Source organism: Aythya ferina, assembly GCF_964211825.1.
Source record: "Aythya ferina genome assembly, chromosome: 6".
Taxonomy (NCBI): domain Eukaryota; kingdom Metazoa; phylum Chordata; class Aves; order Anseriformes; family Anatidae; genus Aythya; species Aythya ferina.
The window spans coordinates 22,171,376-22,197,224 of NC_140303.1; the positions used below are offsets into that span (position 1 = coordinate 22,171,376).

The 25,849-nt window shown below is 39.4% G+C and overlaps 1 protein-coding gene and 1 long non-coding RNA gene across 2 annotated transcripts in view; one reads left to right on the top strand and one right to left on the bottom strand.

The window, feature by feature from the left end:
- STK39 (serine/threonine kinase 39) overlaps nucleotides 1–25,849 on the top strand; it is a 127,536-nt gene that overhangs the window by 6,868 nt on the left and 94,819 nt on the right. The gene's annotated exons all lie outside the window — the stretch shown is intronic.
- On the bottom strand, nucleotides 4,816–6,366 carry LOC311438622. Its single transcript, XR_014694223.1, has 5 exons — nucleotides 6,333–6,366; nucleotides 6,168–6,222; nucleotides 5,450–5,552; nucleotides 5,241–5,359; nucleotides 4,816–5,037 (listed from the first exon to the last, which is right to left on the bottom strand). It is a non-coding gene; the product is annotated as an uncharacterized lncRNA (long non-coding RNA).

Sequence of the window (25,849 nt, forward strand, 5' to 3'; positions counted from 1 at the left end):
AACACAAAGTATTAATGGTTTTATACCGTTTGTGTACAGTCCATCTCTGAAGTCAATGACAGTTTTGTCTCTGACTTCAGAAGGAAAGCCATCAGACCAATTGAGAAGGCAGTTAGCTGAGCTCATTATCTTCTGTCTGTCATCATAGGCTGTTGCTATTTTGCTTTATCTAGAGTACATTTAAACTTCATACAAATTAGAAACACAGCAAATGAGAAGGCTGTTTTAACTGACTGGAGGTACCATCAAAAAACTCTAGAAACTGACCTGAAGAGATTCAATATGCCAGTGAATCTACATTCTCAAAACAGAACTTTTGCAGGGGACATTGTTTCACCAGCAGCGGAACAGATGTAATATTTCATTAATTTCCCAGTTAACAGCTGATACTGCTGAGGTTGGTGGTCTTGATCATTTCAGAGGAACCAAATTCAGGTATCTATATGCTTGCTGATCAGCACTGCTGCAAAACATTTTTGTGCTAGTGCTGGCTCCTTACATGCTGGCTTTTGTTACAGTGCTGAGGAAGCCTCTACTTCTACACAATGAAGGGGGCCAGGCTATAATTTAGAAACGTTACAAACAAATTGTACATTGGAAACCACTTTTTGTTAGCTAACCATGTTCATAAAGAGACCAAAATAAATACAGCTGCAAAAGCTCAGGAGCTTCCCTGGTGGGTGAGGTCTGTATCAAGACAGCTTAATTAAATAGCAGAACTCCAAACCAAGCACATGAGGGTAGCTGAATAATATCAATTAACATTGGCAGACTTTTTTTGTTAAAGAAATCAAGATTTTTTTTCCAAAGTTTATTTTCAATCAAAACAATAGCTGTTTCTTGGAAAGGATATTCATTGGAAGAAAAAACAAACAATGGTATCACTTGATGTTAAACAACCTTTTAACTAACATGCTTATCAGTGTCATTGTTGGCTACTGTTTATCAATAAAGAGATTTTAATTTACTGAAACCCCAAGTAATTAAACCTCAGGAAGAAAATGCTGCTTCTAGAAATAAGAACTCATCATAGAAACAAATAAATGAAATAATGCAAACCACAATGCACTTATTTCTGACTATGCATTTAGGATATCAGAGAACGAAAATCCAGCTGGCTAGGGCCCAAAGCGTTGGTGGTTGGGGGGGAGGAAAGCGATTTAAAAGGAGACAGTTTAAAGTAAGGAGAATGTTATCTTTCTTTATCCTGTTGCACCTTCCAGTGGATTTGATCACCAAGTACAACACATTTTTGTTCTGCCCTCCGGGGCAGATGGGGAACAGAGAGAGATGTTCTGACATGATGCTAACTGAACCTGAATCACTCACATGAAGGCAGTTCTCTCCCATCTCATCACAAGAAGAAAACTGCAGCTGTTACGAGTGGAAAACTGAGCTGAGATGGGTTGTACCCTGCTGTCTGGGTCATGTAGGGAATTCTTCCTGTACCAAAGCAGGAACATAAGCTCTATCAGGGAACTATAGAGGAAGGCAGGTAGCCCACTATAGTAACACAATTTCAAAACACACACAAACTTCACATGAGCTGTCATTCAGCTGAGCCAGACACACAAAGCAGTATTATATTGCAAAATAAACTCCTTATAGTGTGCTCATCTTTAAATAAATGCCACATATTTAAATCAGATTAAGCCCTTTATGTCATATTTTTCAAGTCTTCTAGAACACCACCTAGGGATGGGGGAAGTTCTGCCATTTTATCAGTGTACAGTTTCTAGATTGACTTTTCACTGTGTGGTAAAATCAACACTCCCCGGCATGTTATTTTGGGTCATATACTACACCTTCTATTACATGGGTGTTTAGATCCCATTAAAGTCTGTGAGGAGGCAAAGTCACAATGCAACTGCTATAATCCTCTGCTTCGTGCAGAATATGGAAGATTTTCTTTGTCCTATAATACTATGTTTGCTGTATTTGTTTTATCACAACAGTATTTCAGAAGTTACTCTGAAAGCAGAGGATCCAAACAAAGACTTAGGATTGAGACTCCAACACAACTTGTAAAATTTTACACTCCACAGTATCTTGACTCAGCCTCTGCAGTATTAGAAGAACAAGAAACCCTCCACTTCAGAAGTACTAACGTTTTGTCAGAATTATAAGCAGCCAGCATTCATACATTTAAGTTTTGATTACTTTTAAAATTAAAGTTATAAAAATACTACTTCCCCTTTGGTAAGTTCAGACTTATGTTTTGCAGAAACCATTATGCAATGTAGAGCAAACCCAGGAATTAAAAACTGTAACACTGAACACTAAACAAAGTACAAGCGTCTGAAAGGATGGGCTGAGTTAATAACAGTGTGGATAGTCACCATGTGAGGGAGCACTTAGTGTCAATTTGTCAACTCCTTTTAACCGCAGTTGGCAGTGGCAATTTTCTCCTTTTTTCCTTCCACCAATCAATAACTACAAAGACCCGGCAGTGAATGCTTTGCAGGTGTTCTTTTGTAAAAAGAGAATATTAATTAGGTATTTGAATCATTAATTGCTGTTTATTTCTTTGACTTTCTGCATCAATTATTTTTTTTTTTAATGCTTTCCTTTTTCAGACTTCTCATTGCTTCCTAAGCCATTTTTGTTTCTCACTTGATTGCCTCTCCTCTGTCCTTTCCTATGTATGTGGTCATTTTTCTACTCACTTATTATTCAGACTCAACATTCACTAAATTTGAGCTGTGAATGTGTATATTTTTACTGCAATATTATTTGAGAGGGTTAACAGGTTTATTTATTGGTGCACTTATATAATTATGTTCTATTTGGTTTCATACTGATTTGATTACAAAATCAGCCTAAGAACTGAGAGAAAACAGCATCAAATATATAGGCAGAGGCTGTTTGGAACAGGAATTAAGAGGCTACTAAAATATGCTTTCAAATTCACTCACCCACAAATATCAAAGATAGTTGGCATGTTTATCACAACATTCTCAGCATGTTTAGTCATCTAGTAAAGCACAGCATGGAGTGAAGCAAATACAAGCATGAGCAAGGATTTCACCAATGCCAGTTGATTTTGGAACAACACTCTAAGATTTGCAACTTCAAGGATGGAAAAAGGCAGTGGCTGTAAGGAGAGTGTACTGCTGAGGGGATAGCTTTGTGCTTGAAGAACTTACTATTCGTTCTTTATTTACCTCGGTGCTTGCAGTTTTTCCTGCAAAGTGCTTGGGTACCGGAGAAGAAGGGCAACTGAAAAGACTATCAAGAAGCATTTCTTTTCCTGTTGACTTCAGAGAAGCAGAAGGCAGCAACAAGGGAAGAAGTTCATGCTCTGATGGCACCTCTGACTGGCTCAGGGGTCATGTGAAGCAGCTATGAAGGGAACTGCACTTGATAGTGGCTGACTTAAGGATGATTTATTGTCTGCCTGGCAGGAGCAGAGATCAGCATCTTGTCTAAAGTGTTACATCACATACCTTAGGAAGGGCCACTTCAGATGCTATTTCCAATTCTAGTAGCTCAAAGCCACAGAAGAATAACATAGCCCAGCACTTGAAGTGAGATCTGCTGATGTAGCAATTAGCAGTCACCCTTTCTTGGTCTGGCCATGCCATAAGGTTGGGTTAAAGACAAAATACCATGATGGGGGAAGCTCATATGTTAATAGAACCTGGGACCCAAAGGTTGTTGGGGGAAACGAAAACTAATCTGTTCCCACCCTCACCTCCCTCTTCTTGCCAAGGCTACACAGACCCAGCTGACAGTGTAGCCACATTAGCTGTATGGAAGCACTGTAATCAGAAACATCTACCTTAGATTAGCACTTAATTGTTCTGCTGTCACTGCTTAAATGATAACAGGTTTCAGGTAAATACCATGGCATTATCCAGCAATTCTAATACAGTCTGTTGGCAGCAAATTCTGTTTTCCTCTCATCTTGTCTGTCTCTGATAACACCTATCAGGATGGGCATTAAAGAAAAGATTAGCAGTCTTTGCCTTCCTTGGATGGCTATTAAGGGCTTTTAAAAATAAAAGTCTAATACGGAGATACTTCAGTGATTTTACAAGTAGAACAAAATCATCTCTGTACATAACCCAAACTACATACCTATGCCAATCACATACTACTATTATTTCCCTGCTCCAGTAACTGGTAACATGGCAGGAGAGACTGCCTGGCAGTTTTGACTTCTGAGTTTGCTGTTTTTCTAAACTTAATATTGCTAATCTTTAAATCCTATGACCTTCTACTTTTAATGTCATTTTGTTCTTAAACAGATGACTCTAATTATCTGCTTCTCAGCACCCTTCTAATCCTATCAATTTTGCCCATTAAGTCACTAGATGTATTTCCCTACATAGACTTGCAATACTATTGTTACCTGGGGACTCCTAAAGATCCCTTTTTTACCATGACTCACTGCCTTATTTCCCAGCACACTGATTCTTGCCTTTTCCATTATTTCACTTAGCTGTAAGTTTCTAAATCTCCTTGGCATCAGGACTTGTTAAGGGAATGTTTTACATGGTTTAAGACCCTTCCTGCTTAAGGAAAGAGCTATATTCAGAGAGGTGCACAGAGTATAAAGTATTTCAGCTGATAGGGACAGATTTCTAAGCTAAAACACAGTTTAGTCATCTGCAACTCTGAACAGCCATATAAACATGCTACCGCTTTTGAAGTTTTCCTGTTGCCTCAGTGAAACCCTACTGCCTCCTTTAAACTTTCTTTTTTTGCACAGAAATAGTATACTGCTTTTTTTCCTCCCCATGTACAGATAAAAGTCCACATTCCTCTTCATTTCAAAACTAAACATAAAAGTAATTGCACAGAGAGAAAGAGTATCATAATGAACTTCTTTATCAATGAAAATCTGCATTATTTACAGTGTTCACTCTGAAGTGTCTCAAAGCCTCTGCTAGCATCCCAGTCTCTCTGACACTCTTGAGCTGTGTGGTGATGCTAGTAGCCGCATCAGGATTTGAGCGATTTCAGATTTCCTCATAGCTAACCACATGCATCCACAGCTCTCATTTGCCTGGCTCCAGGGACAGTTGTGTATCTCTGAAATGCAAACCAGAAACAAAAGATGCATGAAAATTTATGACAATCAACAGCAACTGGAGTCAAAACAGTAGACTACCTTCACTGTGTGCCCCCAGAAACACAGAGAACAACGGTGACGCACATACTTCTGTTTCCTGTAGAAACATTTTAGTTGTCCTATACTGAACTATGCTTCTGTCACTTCAGGCAGGAGCCTTGACCTGTCCTTTGCAGCTTCTGCCCCGCACACAAGTGGGCATCCTCCACAATCCTATGCAGCGTCTGATACTTCTGGGCCAGCAGTCAGGAAAGAAGAAATTGAAGTGTGGAAGGGCTGACACTGTGTGAAAAGGAGGAGACAAAATGCATATTCAGAAACATGCAATGAAAAATGCACAAGTATGAGGTAGAAAACTTGTTAGTTACCTACTTAGGGATCTTTCGCTTAACTGGAAATGTATTGCACACGGGATGGCCGTGTCCTGTCCTCCAGCCCCCAGCTTATCTAGCCTGGCTGGGCAGCCCCTGCGAGTCTGAAGTAAGAATCAAGAAAGTGTAAGCTATCTGTCCTAATTGCTCAAGAAACAGATCCACAACTGGAGATAAGGGATTAATAAAGAAGAGGAAAGGCACTCCACTGGTGAATTTATGTTAATTAAAGGCAAAGGAGCTACGGATACAATTTTCAGGTCATTGCATCTTTGCTATTCCCAAGGCTTGCCATAGGGACTTAATAGTCATCTATCTTGTTTGCACATTGGGAGGGTTAATGGGCATTTTTGCATCAGCTATAGCACATGAAATGTGCTAATAAATTATTAGAGTCCTTAAAAAGCATTAACTGCTTAGAAAATTAGCGGTGTATAAGTAAGTTCTGAAAGTCATACTACCTTTAAGCATACATTCTAAATCACTCAAGATTTCAGCAATAAACACCTAAAATCTCACTTTCTAAGAATCAGCAAGAAGACATGCCAGAAGTTAAGAAAAACTAAGCTGGAGGAAAAAATAATTGCATGGCTGCTTTGTTATGCCTGACAGTCCCAAAACCTGAGATCTACTCAGAGAAATATTTTTTTTTTAAACGTAACTTTTGAATTCTTTTTCTTCCAATGCCCAAACCATGGAGGGAGCCAGATGCCACTTACCCCACAGCCAGAAATCATCACTTTGTGACTTGCACCTGATGCTTCTGTAAGGGCCCTGAATGGAGCAAAACACAACAGCCTAGAGGGGAGCTGGTCCCCAGCTGGCCCCCAGGCACTGGAAGCACAGAAGGGGACATGGAGCATGGGAGGACCTTTTGCCCATACTTGCCACCTGCTGAGTAGGGGAAGCAGTACCCAAAGTGTGTGTGTGGGGGTGCTGGCTTTTACAATTTATGATGAAAGAGGAATACAGCAATTAGGGTGAACGATTGCAGTCACACCCTTCTAGGGAAAGATGAAGGCTGCAATGCCACCTGTGTGAACATGTCAGGAGGGAAGCATACCCCAGGCATGAGCAACAGCTGCAGTCCACGTGCTGCCACCCTTCCCTGTGGTTTTGAAAGGCACAAGCGGAGCTCACAGTCATTAACCTGGGTGAACTCTTAGAGGTATGAGGTCTGAGACAGGTTCTCTTGAAAAGTTGTTTTACTCCAACTATTTCAGGTACGTTCACACAGCAAAGACACAATCTTCTCCTGGGGCATTCCTACTGGCTGTAAAACAGCACTCAATTTACTAAGGTATGTGCAACATCTACCATATGCTCCAGTTAACCCAAGGGCCAGATTTTTAGGAGTTCATTCTATGAAATTGAGGCTGCAATGGGAAAAAAAAAAAAAAAAAAAAAAAGCCAAACTGTCATCAGACTAGCAACCGGATTCTTGGAGGAAGGTGGCAGATTGGAAATGAATTTGTGATGTTGGGTAACTCTCTGGAAGCCTGAAGGATCTGGCCCCACCTGTGAGACAAACTTGCCTCTTTGGACATGTGGCCTCCTTGCACATGCTGTGTGGAGGCTGGAGCTGGAAGCTGTCAGCTTTCTGGCATATGAAGTGTCAGGCAGTGGCGTGCACAGGCAGCCAGATCCCATCCATCTTGCCAGGCATGGAGCTAGGAGAAAGGGATACTCCAACATGGAAAATCTTTCATCCTACTTGGCAGCTGGTATCCTTATACACCTCGTGGCGGTGCTTACTCCACTGAGACTCTACTAGAGAAAGCTTTATTTTAGCATGCTCTGTTTACTAACACCTTTTCAAACCCTAGTGTAAACGAAGCTGTTAGAAGTTTGCAGTCATTCGCTGGTTAAAATGACCTCTAGCATAAAGCCCAGGGTCTCACTTGACAAGCTAACATGTGATAAAGCACAGGCTGTCATCACACGTGAACAAAAGCAGTTACTGGGTGATGGTTCACCATTTAAGTGCCACATTAGGAATAATTATGACCGGATGAAGTATGTTTGTTTTTAAATAATCAATATGTTTTCAAACACCGTTGTTGGCAGAGCAATTTGTATTCTGATGTATTTTAATGTGAGACATCTGAAACACAAGTGGTTTCAAACTCCTTCCTTCTCCCTTCAGCTAGCCTGCTCTTCTCTAATGGCTTGTCGTAGCCTCCTGCCCTTGTCTCTCACCCTGTGCAATAGAAAGCAGCCCAGAAAAGAACTGATCTCCCCATGGAAAAAGCACAAATGTGCCTCAGAAATTCAAGTATCTAAAGCTCAATTTGACAAGTTTTTTTACACAGGTCTCCCCTGACACTTTGAGGCTTCACAAAATTTACTGCACAATACCTACATACTGGCAGAACCGCCTGTAACCTTTATGCCTGATATATTACATGGGCTGTAGGAAGAAAGAGCAGAGGCTTTGGATCAGACTTTGTTGCTGCAGGAGGCTAAAGCAACATCTGTTGAGTCAGCCCTGCTGAGAATCCAGCCCAGAGGTCTCAGGGCAGGTACAACTTCCTTCCATGGCCTGGGAGGAGGCTGGACAGCTTTTCACCTGACACATAGCTGTACAGGTCATAGCAAGCAGGACTTGAAGGAGAGTCCCAGCCTTGTAAATTCATGTCTGAAATTCATCATCAGACAGGTGCTACTTTAGTATTTTACATAACTGCAATTGATTGATTGCCAGTTCTTTTGAGGCATTTAATACATTTGCAAAAGATGAGGCCAAGAGCTTATTTTTTTTCATCTGTCCCAGAACAAGCCAATAATTTGGCAGCTGAATCAGACCCAGGGCTCAATTCATCTGTCAGCAGTCAGTGCAAGGTATTTCAGAAGAGTATGTGAGACCTCTGCAGCTGTCAGATGATGGAAACAATTTGTCTTCCACTCTCCCCCTACACATGCTTTAGATTTCTTCCTAATCTGCTGGAGATTTTATGAATCCCCCCCAAAGCTTAACACCCTTCAGACAGCCTTGTCCATAGTTACAACTCTGGATATTTGTTATCCAGTGACACTCTGACTATTATTTGTCAGCTTTTATCGTTCTCCTCATGACAGTGAATGCAAAGGTTATATTAGGTGTCCAGTGTAGAGGCTCATTACTTTTGTATCCGCATCCTTTAATTTAATTGAATGTTGCCTTGTTCTCATCTACAGACATAATACAGGTGGAAAGCTTCAAGATAGTTCATAATATATTTTTTATCTCCCATGCTCTTATTTATTTTTGCATTAAAGCAAACAATCCTTAGCTTTTTTAATTTGTCTGCATAGGGGAGTTTTTTCCATTCCCTTGATTGATCATCGTTTTCTGATCACCACCTCTTCCAGAAACCACTCTAATGAGCTCTGTGGTATCCTTTCTGACATGGAATTACAAAGACCACACAGGTGATGCTGCAGTGTCAACATAAACAATGCCAATGTATATATTGTAAATATAAACAAAGCAATGATTTTTCCTATCACAGGGTATCTGCCATTCTTTTCTTTCCCTGTAATGATTTGTTTGCTCTTTTGGCCACAGATAACCCATTGAGGATCCTACAATGATGCTTCATTTTAAGTTTTAAATTAGTTTGGACTCCTATGAGACATACGATTAGTTTAATTTTTCCCTTCCAATCTACAGTAGATGGCATATCTCAGACTGAAAAATTATTTGGTCCTGTGCTGTCTGTTCTGTTTAATCTGGGGAATTTAAAAGAGACCAGGATAGGTGAAGCATAATTTTAAAAAATTGCCTCTCTCTTCATAACCTGTGCTTTATTTTCCTGGATAATTTCCTAAATGACAGTCTTACAATTCAGTCAGATAATTTCAGCTTCTTTCTATTGCTGAAGCAAATTGGGATGATAAAAAATAAACATCAGTTTCCTTAATACTTTTTTTTTTCCCCACACTTATGCTACAGTTTCTTAGTATTAAAATACAATAAAATTATGGGTTTGGGGTGGTTGTTGGATAAGTTTTTAAAGCAGTTTTAATATATTCTTTTGTGGTAATATAGAATAAGCCCGTTTGCTGCAGTTTTTTTTAAACCTTATTTAAAATTTATTTAGGGACCCCAGCAAGTCAAGTATATTTGATTGAGGGTAATTCAACCTTTCTTAAAAAGCAGATGGCAAATAACTCCTTAATAGTTACCTAAATTGAACATAACGAAGTTGCTTTATTAATATATTCATAAAAATATTTTGATGATTTGGGTACCACCAAATTATCTGTGCATATTCTCCCTTTTTGATACTTCCTGGACACATCAGCCTTGGCGAATCTTCAGTAATGCTTATGTGAACAATCTGATACAAGATTTCCTTGAAGCCAAGAATTAAGTGTTTTTCTCTACCCAGAATGAAGAATTCTGGAGCACTTCTCATCGTGAATACACTATGAAGTAGTCGTAAAACAGGGTTAGCAGGGCTGCCTAACAGCTGGCCATATAAGTAGTTGTGTTGGAGGACTGAGTTCCTTAACAACATTCATTCTGGTTTTCAAAAAATTACTTTGTTTTTTAATTTCAAGCATGTCCCACCGCCCTCCCCCCCTCGCCCACCAAACCCAAAATTTAGGGAGTCTTAAATGCTTGCACCCACTTATTTCTGTGTACAGAAGAAAATCTGTAAAAGCATAGAAAAACAACTACTTAAGATATGAGGATAAGAATGGGGACTAGAACTAGCCTGGGAACCAAGAAATAAGAATTCATATCCTTATGTCTGCTGAAGAAACACAGCGTGGTCTTAAGCAAATCATTTCACATTACTGTGGTTCTGCTTCCTCTCCAGCTGTAAAATGGATATTTTTAGTCTGCAGGACAGGAAAAAATCATGAAAATACAGTAATTAACATTTCCACAGCAAATAGACATTGTGGTTGTATATATAAAGCTGGCAGAGATCTTCAACTGACTGTCACCAAGATTATTGGTAATTAGGCTTAAACTTTGGATCCCACGTGCATCCAAATCAGCTTGGTCTGGATAGAGTTGAGGCATTGGTTCTAGCTCAGTCTCTGACATTTTCAGAGGAGACAGGACCTGGCAGCTCAGCTCTTCTACATTCTTAATCCACCCCTGCAACCTGCCAGGACAGCCCTTAGTTGTCCTTCTCTGACTGGCAATCTGCTCCGTAGATTTGACCTCCTACAATATTAGCCCCATGTAGTAACTCGTAACCTTCAGTCGTACAAGGTTCATTGATAGCAGTGGCAGCTATCTAGGATATGTGTTAGAAGCAGCATTACACCAAGTGAAATTGATGCAAATAAAGCCCCCGCGTTCCTCCAGAAGCACACACTGGTTATGTCTGTGCTTACCTTCCTTGTAAGCTGGATCTACTGATTGCCTTGGAGGAGCAAACTCCTGACGCTGCCCAGCGGCAATCAGCTCCTGAGAAGAACAGCTCCTTGTGCAAGCCAGTTATTACCTGGTCTAAACCAGTTTAGAAAGGGATCTTCCTGCAGCCAAAACTAGGATGTTTGTGCATGCCTAAGTGCCCAGACCACGGAGACCAAGGATGATATTATAGCAGCTGTGATTCTGAGTGCCTCAGTGAGCTTAGTAACCAGGAGCAACTGGGACGGTGATAGTAAGTAACATTGGGAGGTCTCTTTGTCTAGTGCTTCTCTTGCAAGTATTTTTAGGGGAGATAAAGGGTAATCCCCCCACACATCTTCCTCCAGAGATCTCTAGAAAGGTGGTGGTAGTTCTGTTGTCACTCCTGAGCCTTCCATGTTTGCATCTCCACTGGCTGATGCTTGTCAGAACCAACAACAAACAAAGTGAGTTTGAATCAAATATAGCTCCTTCAGAAGGAGCTGTTTCACATTCTTCCCTTTTTTCTTCCTCACAGACTTCCTGCACCACCTGCAGGCAATGCGGTTGTCACTTGGGAGCCTAATTTGCAAAACCGATGCTGTTTGACTGTAAGATATCAAATATGCATCAACAAACAGCTGCTTGTTTGCTGTGATCAGCCCTGTGGCTTTGAGCGCCTTTCGTGCTGTCCATGGTATAAAAATGGTATAATTGAATTATAAAGAAGGGTAATGGGATGGCAGTGAAAGAGATGCCTTTTATGAATTAGATCCCTCATTCCAAGGTTTTTTGAATATGGAGCAGCTGCCTATGGTGTTGGTTTTCCTCATAGGGCGAATTGTCTTCCTATGAGTTAGCAATGATTTCTGTAGTGATATGGAGTGGCTGGACAAATAGACTAAACTGCAACCTAACTACAGCTTGCTGCAAATTAAGGTCCCTCAAACAGGCATCTCTCAGAACCAGGTCCTTCCTGGCCAGTGAAGAGGGCAGGGAAGGCTGCCCTTCAATGTATAGGACATATCTCTGAAAGCTGGACTGAAAAAAAAAAGCACACACATGAAACTTCTATCTGGTTAATGATACTTACTTTCTTAGAAGCTTTCTTGCTCACCTTGCTTGATTCTCCTTTTTAAAATGTGTTAAAACAGGAAAAGCTAAAGTTTGACTTCAAATTCCACTTGTGACACTGTCTTTGGGTCCTGCACCAGTTGTATGCCACACACAAATGAAAGTAACTTCAGTGATGATTTTTTACCAGTAATATATTGATACCGAGTTTATATCTATTTTCTAAATATCTTAGCAGGAAGCAACACTGACCTTTTGACATATATTTAAATGGGAAACCAACTGTAGTTAATCTTCCCTTTCTCTATATTCTTCAAGGACAAATATACTTTAGATGTTATTTAGCATACCTTAGCATCCCTTCAACTTCTTGTCTATTCATTTGGTTTCTTGATTTGTAGGAATAGTGTTTGTTTTTCATGTGTGATAAAACTGTCTCAGATTTGATCATCATGTCAAAAACTCTAGAGATACAATACTGGTCCCAGATGGATTATTTGTTTGTCAGTAATTTGAAAGAAAATTGCTATTAAAAATAAGACTTGGGTACCAATTGATGAGATGGTATATCAGCCAGTATCTCTGTGTCTCTATATACCTGTGTCTGTGTAATGCTTTATGGCAACCTGGACAGTTCTTTGTAAGTCACAGTACAGAAGACATGTGGGCACTAATAATTTGGGATTCTATTAGCATTCTTCACCCAGACACAATGTGCTGCAAATGTTAATTAGGTCTCACTGTGCCCCTTTAGTTTAGCTCACTACTGTGAAATCAATTCCAATATACCATAAAGAGCTATTTATAAAGAAGTAGTTTAAGCTACTATTGTTTTAATCTTTTGTTCTAACCATGAGTTAGCACTTCCTCACTGAAGTATTTGTACATTGACATGCATCCACTTGCACTAATGTTCATACATCAAGGTGAAAATAGACTCTAGGAATAAAACTAAATAGTTAACCTTGAATTCTTGATGCAGATAGCCTCCGTATTTTCAGAAGTGTGAATTTCTCCTGTTTACTGACAGGTTCTTACAAACATATTTAATTGACCATGTTATAATGCATATTCAGGGTCTTTTTAAAATGCATATTACTGACAATCTAATACAGTAACTCATGTGCTTTATTACACGTATCTATCTTTTGCAAGATCTATGGAGAATATCAATGCTCTCATGGTTGGATATAAATGTTCTTTTGGAGCTGACACACATTCTTTTATTTGCAAGCAATTAGAGGCACTGGATTGCCATATTGGTCATACAGTTCATACATGAATACGTACCAAGGACACCTATGGTAATTCATGGGTGTACTATAAGCTGTATTTTCCTGATGACAGAAACATTAGTCATTTTCGATAGATGCAAGATTGAACCTTATTATCTATGTGTTAAAAACCCGATGTTTTTAGCTGATTATGTATCTGAGTAAGAGCAGGAACCTGATGCCACTTGGGTAAAAGGAAAAAAATCTCCTGCTGACTTGAATGTTCAAGGTTATTATGTCCTACAATGGCAAACTGCTGTTTAAGGAAAATGATGCTCTATTTTCCAGTATAAAATGAGCTCATTGATCTCAATGTAGATAAATAAACTACAATTGTATTTGACTTGAAAATTGCTTAACATAATGTTAGGAAATTCTCTGTATCTTCTCTTCCATGGCATTGCAATATTGGATCTATATTTACTGTCTGATATTTTTAATTAGTATCTAATTTCACCAGGGCAGATCGTAATACAGATATGAAATGGAGGATACTGCTGGGAAGAGCTAGTAAAAACACAGGGATGTGAACAATGTTGTCTCATAATCATGGGTCAGTTCCTCTTACATCTTTCCTTTTGAATTAGCTTTCACAAGGAGTAACTTCTGTGGTGCTGAGAAGCCTACATGCATGTATAAGGGGAACTTACACCGTGTTCTGAGCAGCTGGTTATCCTGAAGGAACAGAACCTTCCAGGGTATTTGAGATGGAACCTACAACATGACATGTTTGAAATGGCACTTCATCCATTTATAAAAAGAGGGGAAGAATTTTCCTATTCTTTTCACACTGAAGCCTTCAAAATTACTGCTTGACAGGTCTGACCTGTAGTCAACTGCACTACTTGCATTAGGAAATCTATCTGAAATGTGTTTATTTTAGAAGTTACTTGCTAGAAAGAGACTGAGTAGGAGCACAGAGGGTACCAGACCTCACTCTCCCTCCCAACAAAGACTGAGAGAACTAGCCAATGCACAGCAGATTTGTAAAGCAGGATATGCAATAGAAAAGGCAAAGAGTATTGTGTTAATGCATCCTTTGAAGTACTGCCACATTTCTTTTTAGGATATTCCTGAGAGAGCAGTATATGAAGCAGCAGTTTGACTCTCATGGCTGAAGATATTCCTCCTACAAATTTTAAGCTAGGATTAGAATGCACCTTTCAACAAGTAAAAGTTTTTGGGGTAAGGGCTAGTGCTATTACCTCTGTGCTTAAGTATTTTCCACCTTTTCTGCTTTTTTGATGAAACTTTGTTTTTGGTGAGTAATTATGAAAGAAGCAGAAATATTGGCTGGAAAGTTCCTTTTAATTGCAAAAGTAAAATTGAGAAATTGAGGTACACTGATGTCTCACTGAACACTGCTCTACTATTCATGTGGGTCTTCACACACAATGCATGTTGTCTTCTTACTCCATATTAGTTGCTTGAGTAAAACATTACCAAGTTATTTCTGGTTCATCTGAAATTAATAAGCTGGAACTACATTAATGACCATGGTCTAGAGTTGGACCACCATTTTTCAAGACACCCCCAGCGGCAGCTATTTTGTGACTGCAGGTCACATTCCCTGTCTCCATATAGGAGTACTTGCTGACTTGCATCTGGAACACTGATGTGCATGGGAAGTCAGAGCTGCATTTTCACAAACTTCCCTGTGGGCTGGCATTTTCTGTTCAGCTTAGGAACAGACAGTGTGGTATCAACTACTTCCCTCCAATTTGTAGGGTAAAAGGACTGTGTTAGGTGCTAACACAGGAGTTCTTGAATTCTCCTTCCTTTCATGGGAATCAAAACACGATAAATCATCGCTTACATTCTGTAATATGTACTTTTTCTAACATAGAAATATTTCTTGCAAAGGCACATAATTTGACCTTTTCAGAAACATTGTTCTAATTTTGTTGGTGCAAACTTCTATACAACATCCACTTTACAGGATGGGATCTAAAGGACAGGGACTGACAGGAGGATAAATTTGTTCCTTTGGCTGCAGATACTGCTGCTGTTACTGCTTATCAAGAATTATCTGTCTTTTTTACAGCCCACTAGAAAATTTCCTGAAGAACTGTACTTCACTAAATTAACGATGAAAACTACACAACAGAGAAATAACAACCACTTGCATGCACTGTCAGGTAGAGGTTTACATTACATGGTCTAAAGGAGGGCCTCTTGCAAATACAATACTTCAACCAACCAACCAACCAAAAAAACACATGCTGCTTTTTGCTGCTTTTACCTGAATTTACTCACTGTGAATTCAGTTTTCAGCTATAGTTTGGAAAGAAGATGGAGGCCTCAGTTCTTTCAAAATAAATAAATAAATTAAGAATCCTCAAGAAATCTGCATTCAGCTGCATGCATACTCTCTTGTTCTTTGGGTTCTTTCAGCCAAATCTGTTCCTCTATATGGACCTAGCATTAGTCCAAATTGTTGCCTCAAATCTGGAGGACAGCATTTTCTGCAGTCTTTCTGTCTCTACATATTTTTTTAGCCAACAGCTTGTGAACTGGGATGACCTTTTCTATTGGTTTTAGGTATATAAAGTGGATAATCATAGCAGAGGGAGACAAAAAAAATCAATTTGGTGAGCAAGTCCATTCTCCTTTAAGGACAGACTGCAGTCCTAGTGATGGATGTATCAGATTAAATTGTCACTATAATTTGATTTTGCCAGACATCCGCAAAAGTGATTTATTTAGGTAAGGGTAAGTGTAGAAAGGGCAGTAGCAGCTCTCTCCAAAAATATCATCTCTCTTAAAATCATCTTTCCTTCTGGATGTTTTCATTCTTTCCTGAAACAGTTAAAATATTTTAATTATCAGTGGAACTGCAGAGGTTCGGTGTCTCTATATATCCACCATAAGAAGTACCCAATCAAGAGCAGGAAGACAAAATAGGAGATAGAAATGACAGTTAATCAGGACATAGACAATTAGAGATCAAGTAACACCACATAATTCTTCTAGGTTGGTTGATCATTTGTTAGTATGACAGAAGAAAAAATGTCCACCTTTTAAATTTGAATGATGTTTTCCAGCAAAAGCTCACTTTATCTGTGAATTCATTACCAGAGACATATGGGTTGATCAAAGCATAGGCAACAAGGACATTTGAGACAGAGAGGAGAAGCGTATCACTGTCTCCTTGGCATGTTACTGTGGATCAAGTAGGACCAAATCAGTTAAAACTCTAGGAGCATACAGTCAAAAGCTTGCCCAAACAATCGCAGGGGTAATGATGTTAACTTCCAGGAAATACGTGATTTGCACTTTGTGATGGCTGCATCAATTGGTGAACTACTTGCTATTGCAGAAGGCAAGAAAAATATTTTTTTAATTTTCACTCTGTGATTTCAAAGATCATGCATTAAAAAATCTGAATGATTTGCACGTAGGTACTCTTGTGATAAAGTATTCTATCCACTGCACTGTAAGAACTGGTATTTTGCCAGTATCCAAATAACAGGTCTTATTGATTATAGATTTGTCTCATACCGTTTTGTGCAGCTATAGCTTTGAGACCACCTGCTTTTAACTGCATGGAGCCTTCATCTGAACACAGAGCTGGGAGCCAATCTTCAGCTCCTGTCTCAGCATTAAGTCTATAAATTTTAGCACTTTATTTTCTGTTAAAATCTGAAGAACCCACTGAAAAAAACTATTCCACAAAGGCTGTAATACAGATATGATATGAATTTTGAACTGCTGGAATAAGGTTAGTAGAAAACAAGGAGTATTAGTGATTTTTTCAGAAAAAGACCATGGTCAAAGACCAATAAAAAGTAAAGTTGATGGAATGAAGGATTCTGAAATGCAACAATAAAGTACTGTGATAGTTAAGAGATTGGGTAGGTCCTTCTTTTCTTCCTTTTATGTAGCTATAGACGTTTGTTAAAATTGCAGTGCTTTTGAAAAATACTGTGGTATATTTGACCACCAAAGCAATCTTTTTTTTTTTTTTTTTTTTTTAAGATTTCATAGGAGTTTCTTAAGTTGGCATAATGACATTGCAGAGAGGTTACATGGATGTTTTTTGTGGCGTATAATAATTATATCAAGGCATTTCTTACAGTAAAAGTCATAAACAGACTCAAAACTTCCAACGCAAAGAAAGACAGGGAACATAATTTTCAGACCTGGAATTTCATTAAAAGGCGCTATTTCATTCTCAGGACCTATTTCAATAGCTTATCACTTCAAGTGTTATGTGGTCCACAATTTCTACTTTCAGATAGGGATTTTATTAAGTCTCCAAGTAATGAAAATAGATATAAATTTCAGCTCCATCATTCTAATTTAATTAGTTGCTTTGCCAAGGGACTGTTGGTACAATGTGAGAATATCACAGCCCTGCTCTGCTCAGTAGTGTTGGGCTGGAAGGCTTTCCCACTCCAGGAATGCTTGGTGCAATGCTGACACCTCTGTCTCAAAGAGGCTGAATGAACAGCCTCCAGCCAAGGAAACCCAATGGGGGCCAAATGAAGCCTTGTGACGCCCTAAGCAGTAGCTCCCATGACCATTGGCGTATCTCATCACAGTGTACCACAGGACAATGAATCCACTTAATGTTTTGCTCACTTGCCAGTGCCTCAGCTTGCTCCCTCCCCACTAAGATAGGAGGAATGGGCTTTCCTGGGAGACAGTGGGTGTCTGATATCCAGCCCTCTGGGCTCCGTGGACTCTTTGAAGTTTGAAAGCAGGCTCTGCATTGGAGTATCTTTTTGAAGAGGAAAACAAAGTATTAGAGATATTTTAAAAAAATCACTCTTCATACCAAATGTTGTACCTGAAGACAGATAAACTGTGGAAGGATTTCATTTTTGGTATGCCAGCATGGTAGTGGGGTGGCTTTTTTTACATTTCCAAAGAGCTTTGCAAAACAACTATTCAATCCTTGAGAGTGGTGGTTCAGAAGGTGATGAGGCAATTTCAGTAACCTGCAATTTCTCATAGTGTCTTAATGTTAACAATCAATCTGATTTTGCAATTCTCTTACAAAAAAAAAAGTTGTTTCTGTTTTTGTTTCTGTTTTTAAACTGCATTGTATACCAACCACATTACATTGTACATTCATTATGCGTACTTATATGCACAAGGGAATTAAACCGGTGTGAATAAATAAACTGAAAACTTTCTTGATCAAGTAACTTTTATAAGACTTGGTTGAACGATGTAGAATTTAGATGTCCTTTCTGATTAAAAGAAAATGTTTTAGATAGTAGTTCTCGGCACTGAAATTCTGCTGTTAACTTCTAACTCATTTTTAAAGATAAATGCCTGGAAAGACAAGGAATGATAACTTAACAGCAGGTAAGATTATGAGAATGTGATAACGAATATAAATAAGTGAAATAGTGGTGGACTGAACAAACATGAAGAGAAACTTTTTGTTGACAAGTTATTTCTGCCTGCCCTTCCCACCTCACCTGGTCATGTTCCAGAACTTCGAAGAGACAAGTACAGCTACCAACTGTCTGAATTCCAGCATGTGGCAAGAATCTTTAAAGATGTGACTGTAATTACACAACCAACCACTGAATTTTTCAGTTTGATCACAGTGAAGAACTACAGCACATCTAGTACAAATGTTAACCTGCATCAGCTTCTCTTCACATTCTGTAGCACCTCTGAAGTCAAGGAGAACTTCTTTGACTGCAGGTCCTACCAACAGCTCCTATCCTTTGGCAGCTGGAACTCCCAACAGACAAAGCAGACTTAAATTGAAACCACAGGATTTCCAGGGCACTGAGTGCACCACCAGGCAAGGTCCCCTTGCAGAGGTTTTGCTGTCTGTGCTCAAGGCCAGCTCTAATACAGCCTGGACCAGATTCCTGTGAGAACAGTGAGGAGCATCTCCTGGAGCCTTTGCTCCTGCATCTAACCTCAAGCCTTTGCCTAAACTGCATTGTAGATGAGCCTGTGCCAGGCTTGTTCTTCCTCATCTCTTGCCTTGCTGCCTGGGCTTCCTGGCTTCACCTTGGACCTGCCCTGTCCCTGCAGACTCGCCTGGTGGCCATCAGACCATTGGCCACTCCTGGCTGCCATCCCTGGGCCTACTCCCTTGCCTGGCCAGATCCTGACAGATCCTGCCTACTAGGCCGCCGCTGCCCCTGCTGCCTCTTGGCACCCGTGGGCCTGGCTTACCTGCCCTTGTGGATTTGCCCAGCCCAGACACCTTCTAAAAATGCTTTAAATCTCGGAATACATCTAATGTTAAAAGCAAAACAAGATTCTCCCTTGGATGCTCCTAAATGTGTGTGTGCTTCCCCTTCAATCTGTGATAAAGCCCATATAAAGCCCATGGGAAAAGTAAACAAAGTACATGGAAGAGTAAGGAGTGGTACTGTTGTAAAGCAATGGCGGGATAAAGATACAAGATCCTATCTTGTACAGAACACTGATACTGCTGGAAAGAATTAAGAAGGCTTTTGTACATACGGGCTAGCTTCAGTTCTGGAGCAGAATCACTAAAATTCTGGCAAATACATGTAAGGATCGACTATTTGGAGTTTAAGCTCCTTAAACAATTGAGGGAAAAGGATAATTGGCACCTGTGAGGCACAGAAGCCTGACAGCAAGGCGGGAAGCAGCGATGTTGTCAGGGCTGCAGGATATAGAGTTAGTGGCTCTGGAACAACAGCAGGCTCTGTACAGCAAAAATGATCTCTGTAGTGAATTTATGACTTTTAATATGTAGCAAAATTATGTAGTGCTCTTCCTAGGCTCATCTTTGGAAAGCAGCCTAGGCTAAGGGCTGAGAGATCAGAGCTGGAGTGACAACTCCATGAAAAACGGTCTCCTTGTAAGGTAAGGGAGTGCTTCCATCCCTGAGTGTCCCTGCTTCTGATCAGTGTCTATCTCCAAGTTTCCCATGTCTGCTTCAGAAATGAAGAAGTTGTGACCTAAAAAACTTCTCTTTCCTCTTCGTCTCCCCAACAATATCAATTAGAATGATATGAGATATTCCTCCCTCCCGTAGCCTTGTTTCTGGGAGTATAAAGATATATATAAGCTATATTCTAACAAAATGTCACTGTACTGAGTATAAGTAGCAGAAAGATGTAGACATCCACCTGCTAAAAATAATTTAAGCTTCTGCAAATTGCTTAGACAGCTGAACTTCCAAGCAAAGTGTAGGCAAGAGTGGGAATTAAAAATTAACGTACAAATCTAGAAACTGGCAATCTGCAAGTGAGATAGGCCCTTTTGCCTCTGTGATTATAGGCTGTATCTAGCCCTGTCATCTGGCTGAGTGAGTGTCAGCTGCTTTAAAATTAGTTCATTGTCTTGCAGTTCGGGGCTGCTGTTAAATGATGCTTTGTGGCAGTCTCAGCAGAGGTACTGGAGACTGATGAGGTGATGGAGTTTGAGATCGTGTTATCTCTGCAGCCTGGGGAAGCCTGCTGTCTGTCTGTGGTAATTGTCTTGTTCCATTATCTGTCTAGCATCCATGCTAGTCAGCTTGGCAACTTTCGGGGGGCACAAGGTTAAAAATGCTTCAAAACTTGAGAAAACAGGCTCTTTCTGTTATGATATCTCTCATTTGAAAGTAATAGTCCTTTAGATTTGTCTGGCTGGCTTCTACAAAAGAACTTCTAATTCATCAAGCGAATGGAAATGTCACCTGAATGTTGCTGAGGAATATGAGATCAGCACTAATACAAATCAATACTGGTTACTTTCCTGATTCATAATGTGTGTGTCAGGTTGCAATTCCCCTGGCTGAAGGCAGTCTGCTGGATATGTTTAGCTAGTAGCACACAGTCATTGTGGGATCTCCAGAATATAAGATTTCCATTTAAAAGTAATGGTGAATTTTGAACCCTGAGACTCATTCAGAGATCTCATGTTGTCATTGGTGTGTACAGGTGTTGGGTACATGGTTGGATATGTTTCGTGAGAAAACAGACCTAATGGCGTTGGTAGCTGAACAGCACTATTTCCAGCTCAGGGTCCATGACATCAGGGGCAGTTTCCTGAAGTGTCTCATCATTCATAAGACGATGCTTCTTTTGTTGTACTGATGCCAGGGAGCATAAAAACACCCTGGCTGAGTCCTGGACTTCTTGTGAGGCACCTTTAGATTCTCTGTGAATATAACTATCAAATTTTTGTCTTTTCTTTTTTTTGGGGGGGAAGAGGGGTAAAAAAAATTAAACAGATTTAAATTCTTTCTCCTGCTTTTTGACTAGGTTATATACCAGTGCTTCACAGAAGTTACACAGTTGAATAAATGCTTTGTCAGAATTTGTCAGAGCAGCTTTGAAGATGACTAGTACTATCTGCAGTAGAAATGTAAATTTAAACAAAACCAAAACTATTTTATTCTTATTGTGGAAAAATCTTCTTTGAGCTTGGAGTCGTTAATTTACTTTATAGCCCAGAATCTAAGACCCTTATTAAGTCCTATTTTTTGATTTAAAGCATTCAGCAGACAACATCTGAATCTAAAAAAGAGCATTTTCTGATTTATATGTAGATAAGTATACATATACTGCTGTTTAATTGTTCAATATAGCATTTAGACAGTAAACAGTGTCAGGGAATACCAATAAATAGGATACAATAAGTGTGAAAATAAACCTTTTCTATTGTTTGCTCCATTAAAATGGAAGCATTTTACTGCAGCAGAAGAAATATGTATTGCAAATATTGTAACTCCTACATATTTGTGTTTACTTATTACTCTGTTTCAAGCAGCAAAAAATGCTCTTATATAACTTTGGGAGTACATTTGTGGGAGAGACAACAAAAAACCCTGTATGTATTATCACTTGTTAGGAGTCTTGGGAGAATTAATGAGAAAGAACTGGTAATTATTTTTAGTCTGACAAAGCAGCAAAGCAAATACTCCTTTCCCTTCTCATTATTAAAGGCCACTATGTTTCTGCCTATTAGAGAAAAACTGTGAGGTGTAAAAGCAGGTTCAAAGACTGTCTGGTCTTCCTTAACCATGTTATTAATAGATTTTTGGAATACAGGCAGTTATCTGCTTGCTGAAAACCTTGTAGCAGGCAAAGGAGTTCCTGCCCTTCAGCTGGGGTGGCGTAAGTGATCATGCCCGATCTAGTGCTTCAACTTCCTTTCTGGACAACATTTACAAATAAAAAGGTATTTTTAAAATTTGCAGGTGATACCTGGAACTTGCTTGTATGGCTTAGAGATTAAAAATGATATTCAGTGATTCTCAGCTGAAATATCACTGCTGCAGTTGATAAGGAAAATTCATTTGTTCTGCTTGCTCTTTGTCAGGGGATTTGGTGATCTTGCCTCAGCTTTGCAATGAAACAATACTTACATCTCATTCTGTAGCATCTGGTCTCCCTCCTTTCTGGGTTTGGAGCCATTATGTTCCTTTCACTGTCTCTGGCTGGAGTGGTAACCCTGGCTGTCATCTCTGATATCTACGATGATTTATTTCCATTTTTGTCTGTTTCAAAGCAGCATTCATTCCTAGGGACTCACCACCCTTGCTATTTGAGGTTTTCTATTTCTTTGTAGTTTCTCATATCTTTTTTTTTTTTTTTTTTTTTTTTTTCTTTCTTTCTGCCTCCAGCTTCCCCTGTTATTAGTATTCCAGTTTTGATTTTTTTTGTGAAAAATGTCTGTAGGTTACCAACAACGATTCATTGTTAGAACTGCTAAATTATAGTCTGCACTATTAAGTAACAGGATATGGCATCAATGGAACAGAATGTGATGCTGTCACTATAGTCCCTTTCAGTACGGATGGTATTACTTTAAAAAGACTTTCAGCTATCTTGTTGAATTGGAAGAAAAAGACACCAACTTTACTGTGACATGCTCAGACTTGTGCCACACAAATTGCAACCTAGAATGTTTATCCAGCTAAACGACTCTGACTTTGTCAATCAGCTGCTTAGCTGAGATACTCCTCTAGCATATCTGTTCCAGGAAATTGAGAATATTAAATTATATATTTTTGCCACCAACATACACAAGCCTATGAAGGATTTTACCAGTGCCTTTTTTTCTCGTCACCAAGCTACTCTTTTTGTTTTCACTGAAGTTGTGTCTGTGGCGCATCACAAACCTCCACAGTAAATCTGACACAGAAGCTGCAATGAGGCCCATATAAAATTTTACCAGCTCTATTGTTTGCTTTTTAAATCCACACATAGCCTACGATTTTTCTCTAACATTTTACAGATCAGCACTTTGCTGTCTAAAAACAAAGTTGACATTGGTTTGGGATCTTGTTCCAGAATTGGTAGGTGCAGCTGGGCACCTCCTGTCCCCAGTTGTGCTAATGGCCTTAACCTTACAAGCTCTGTTCTTCAGGTATATTTTTGGCAATTACAGTTCACATTTTGCTCAAGACAGTATTTTTTTTTTTTAAAATCTAATCTTTATTTAAGTACCCACCTCTTGCTTTTGTCCAGTCATGGAAGCAAAGGCTTTCCCAGCATTTATTTGTTTTCTATATGTTAGGTATCGTTCTCATTCATGCTACTCCTGTCAGGACTACCTGCAAGTCATCCTTAATTTTGAGCTTTGCCGAGCTCCTTCCTGCAGGGCTGTGCTGGTTCTCAGCCCTGTGTGGAATATCAGGCTGTTTTCCATTGTCTACACATTCCTCCTGAACAACTTCAGTTGCTTCAGTGTGCCAGCCCGCTAGCCGAGATTTTGGACTCCTGAAAGACTTGGAATGAAGCTTTTGTTCATAATCCAACCCAGTGTAGGAGACCAGATTGACTTCCTAAATGTGCACAGCTTAAACAGGTTGCCTATTCCCTTGTAAGTTCACTTTCCTTTTTTATTGTAAGGTTACAGGACACGGCACTTTGACGTTTCAAATGTATGCATGGTGCATTGCTCAAGTCTGTGTAATGCGAGTTTGTAGTAAACATATTCTAAGTAAGCAGTTTCTATATGCATGATGTTAAAGAGATTTTAGTTACTGTGGGGAATCAGGTTATACTCCAAGAGGTTTTTTTTAATTATTATTATTTTATTTTTTTATTATTATCTTTATTTTCCTTGACCCTGCAGATTCAGATGAAAGCTCTGTTTAAGTATTTTCCTGTTGTATTTTGCCTGCCCAGATTTTCAGCTGTTCCAGTGCTTCCAGCTGCCCAGTTCTTCGCATCAAATACTAATCTTGCCTTTAATTGTTATCTAGCAATATTTACCCAGGGCCCTACACATTCCAGAGAGAGCTGTGATGACTCCCATTGCTCTTGGTGTGTGGAAATAGAATATCCTCTCCCATACAGCTCTCTCTGGTGCCACTCAAAGATCAAATGCCAGAACTACATCAGTTCAGCTGACACTTTGTGTAACTGGCATGACCTACATCAGTGAGTACTTTCATACCAGAATGATGCCACGTGATGGTGTAATCACTGGTAAGACAAAGCTGTGCCCGTGCTAGGACTTGTTTACCAACAGAGGAAAAGCTGCATTTGACTGGCACCATTTCCAAATATGTTTTTCTGTGGAAAAATTCTGCTTTTATATTAGAACAATAACTGCTCTTACATAAGCAAAACAATCAGAACTAGTGAAAGCGGAGTTTTTACTGCTGTAAATAGTTTCATAAGGGCAATCATACAGGGCAGAGCACCAGCTCAGAGCTCTGACTTTCATATCTGTATCTGCATAGTACACATTACATGCTATAAAAAATAAAAACCTGCTCATACCAGGGTATCTGATTTTCACATACTGTATTGATTGACTCTACTGTATCGGTAATGACTGAAACAAAATTAGGAGTGCTTTCTTTGAATGTTATACCACTAGGATGTACTAAATGTAGGGCTTTTATGGGTACAGCATCTATGAAAAATTGTCTATCGGTGATGTTTTGTTTGTTTTAATAATATGCCAGTAAAATACTGAAAATTAGGTTGTGTCTAACCTGCCTATTTTATGTTTCTTGTGTAGTAAAAGCAGTGTTAAAATATTTAGATTGCTGTCACTCATGGATAAATTGGACTTTTAAAGAAACCATACCAATATTAAGACATGAATTAGAAAATAATGTTGTTTATACTGATACATTGGAAAACACATTTTCTTCAATTAAAAATGGTGCAAGGCCCAAAACAATTGGTAAGGGTCTCTTAAAGAAGACTAAAATGCAAATATTTGAGTCAACATTTTTTTTTCTTTACTACTGTGAACAGTTAAGGATATTACTGCTCTTCTTACAGGTGGAAGAGAAAGCAATTACAGTATTTAGAAATCTTACAGGATTCTCACTGTTCTGAGGAAGAAAGATTTTTCTTTAGACTTGAGTTCTATTTTTAATGTGTTAACTGTCATTTTAATCTTGCTGGAGTGGACTACTCATTTCCTACAGGACTTTTGTTTCATACACTATTTCATAGCTTGCCTTGTTACTGGTAAGCTTTGTGAGCTTTGCCTGATAAATACGAAAGGATGTCAATTTCTGACCTTTCCCCTTTGGGTATATTGCCATGTTTCAGTGCTTTCTCAGGCTTGAAGGAATTAAAGCAATCTGGATCTGCAGCTCTGCTGAGAGTGCTTCTGCTCTGTGCTGCTGCTCTGGCTGTTAATGGTGGGTGTAGGGAGCACTCAACATGTGAAGCTCTGGAGGCGTCTTGGTGCTGAGCCCTTGTTGCCGGGGCTGCATGCACTCCAGTGGTGTTTGCAACCCCTTTCCCTCCGAGGTTGAGGAGCTCTGCCCGTCCTCCAAAAGCAGAACAAGCTGCCCTGAGAGATA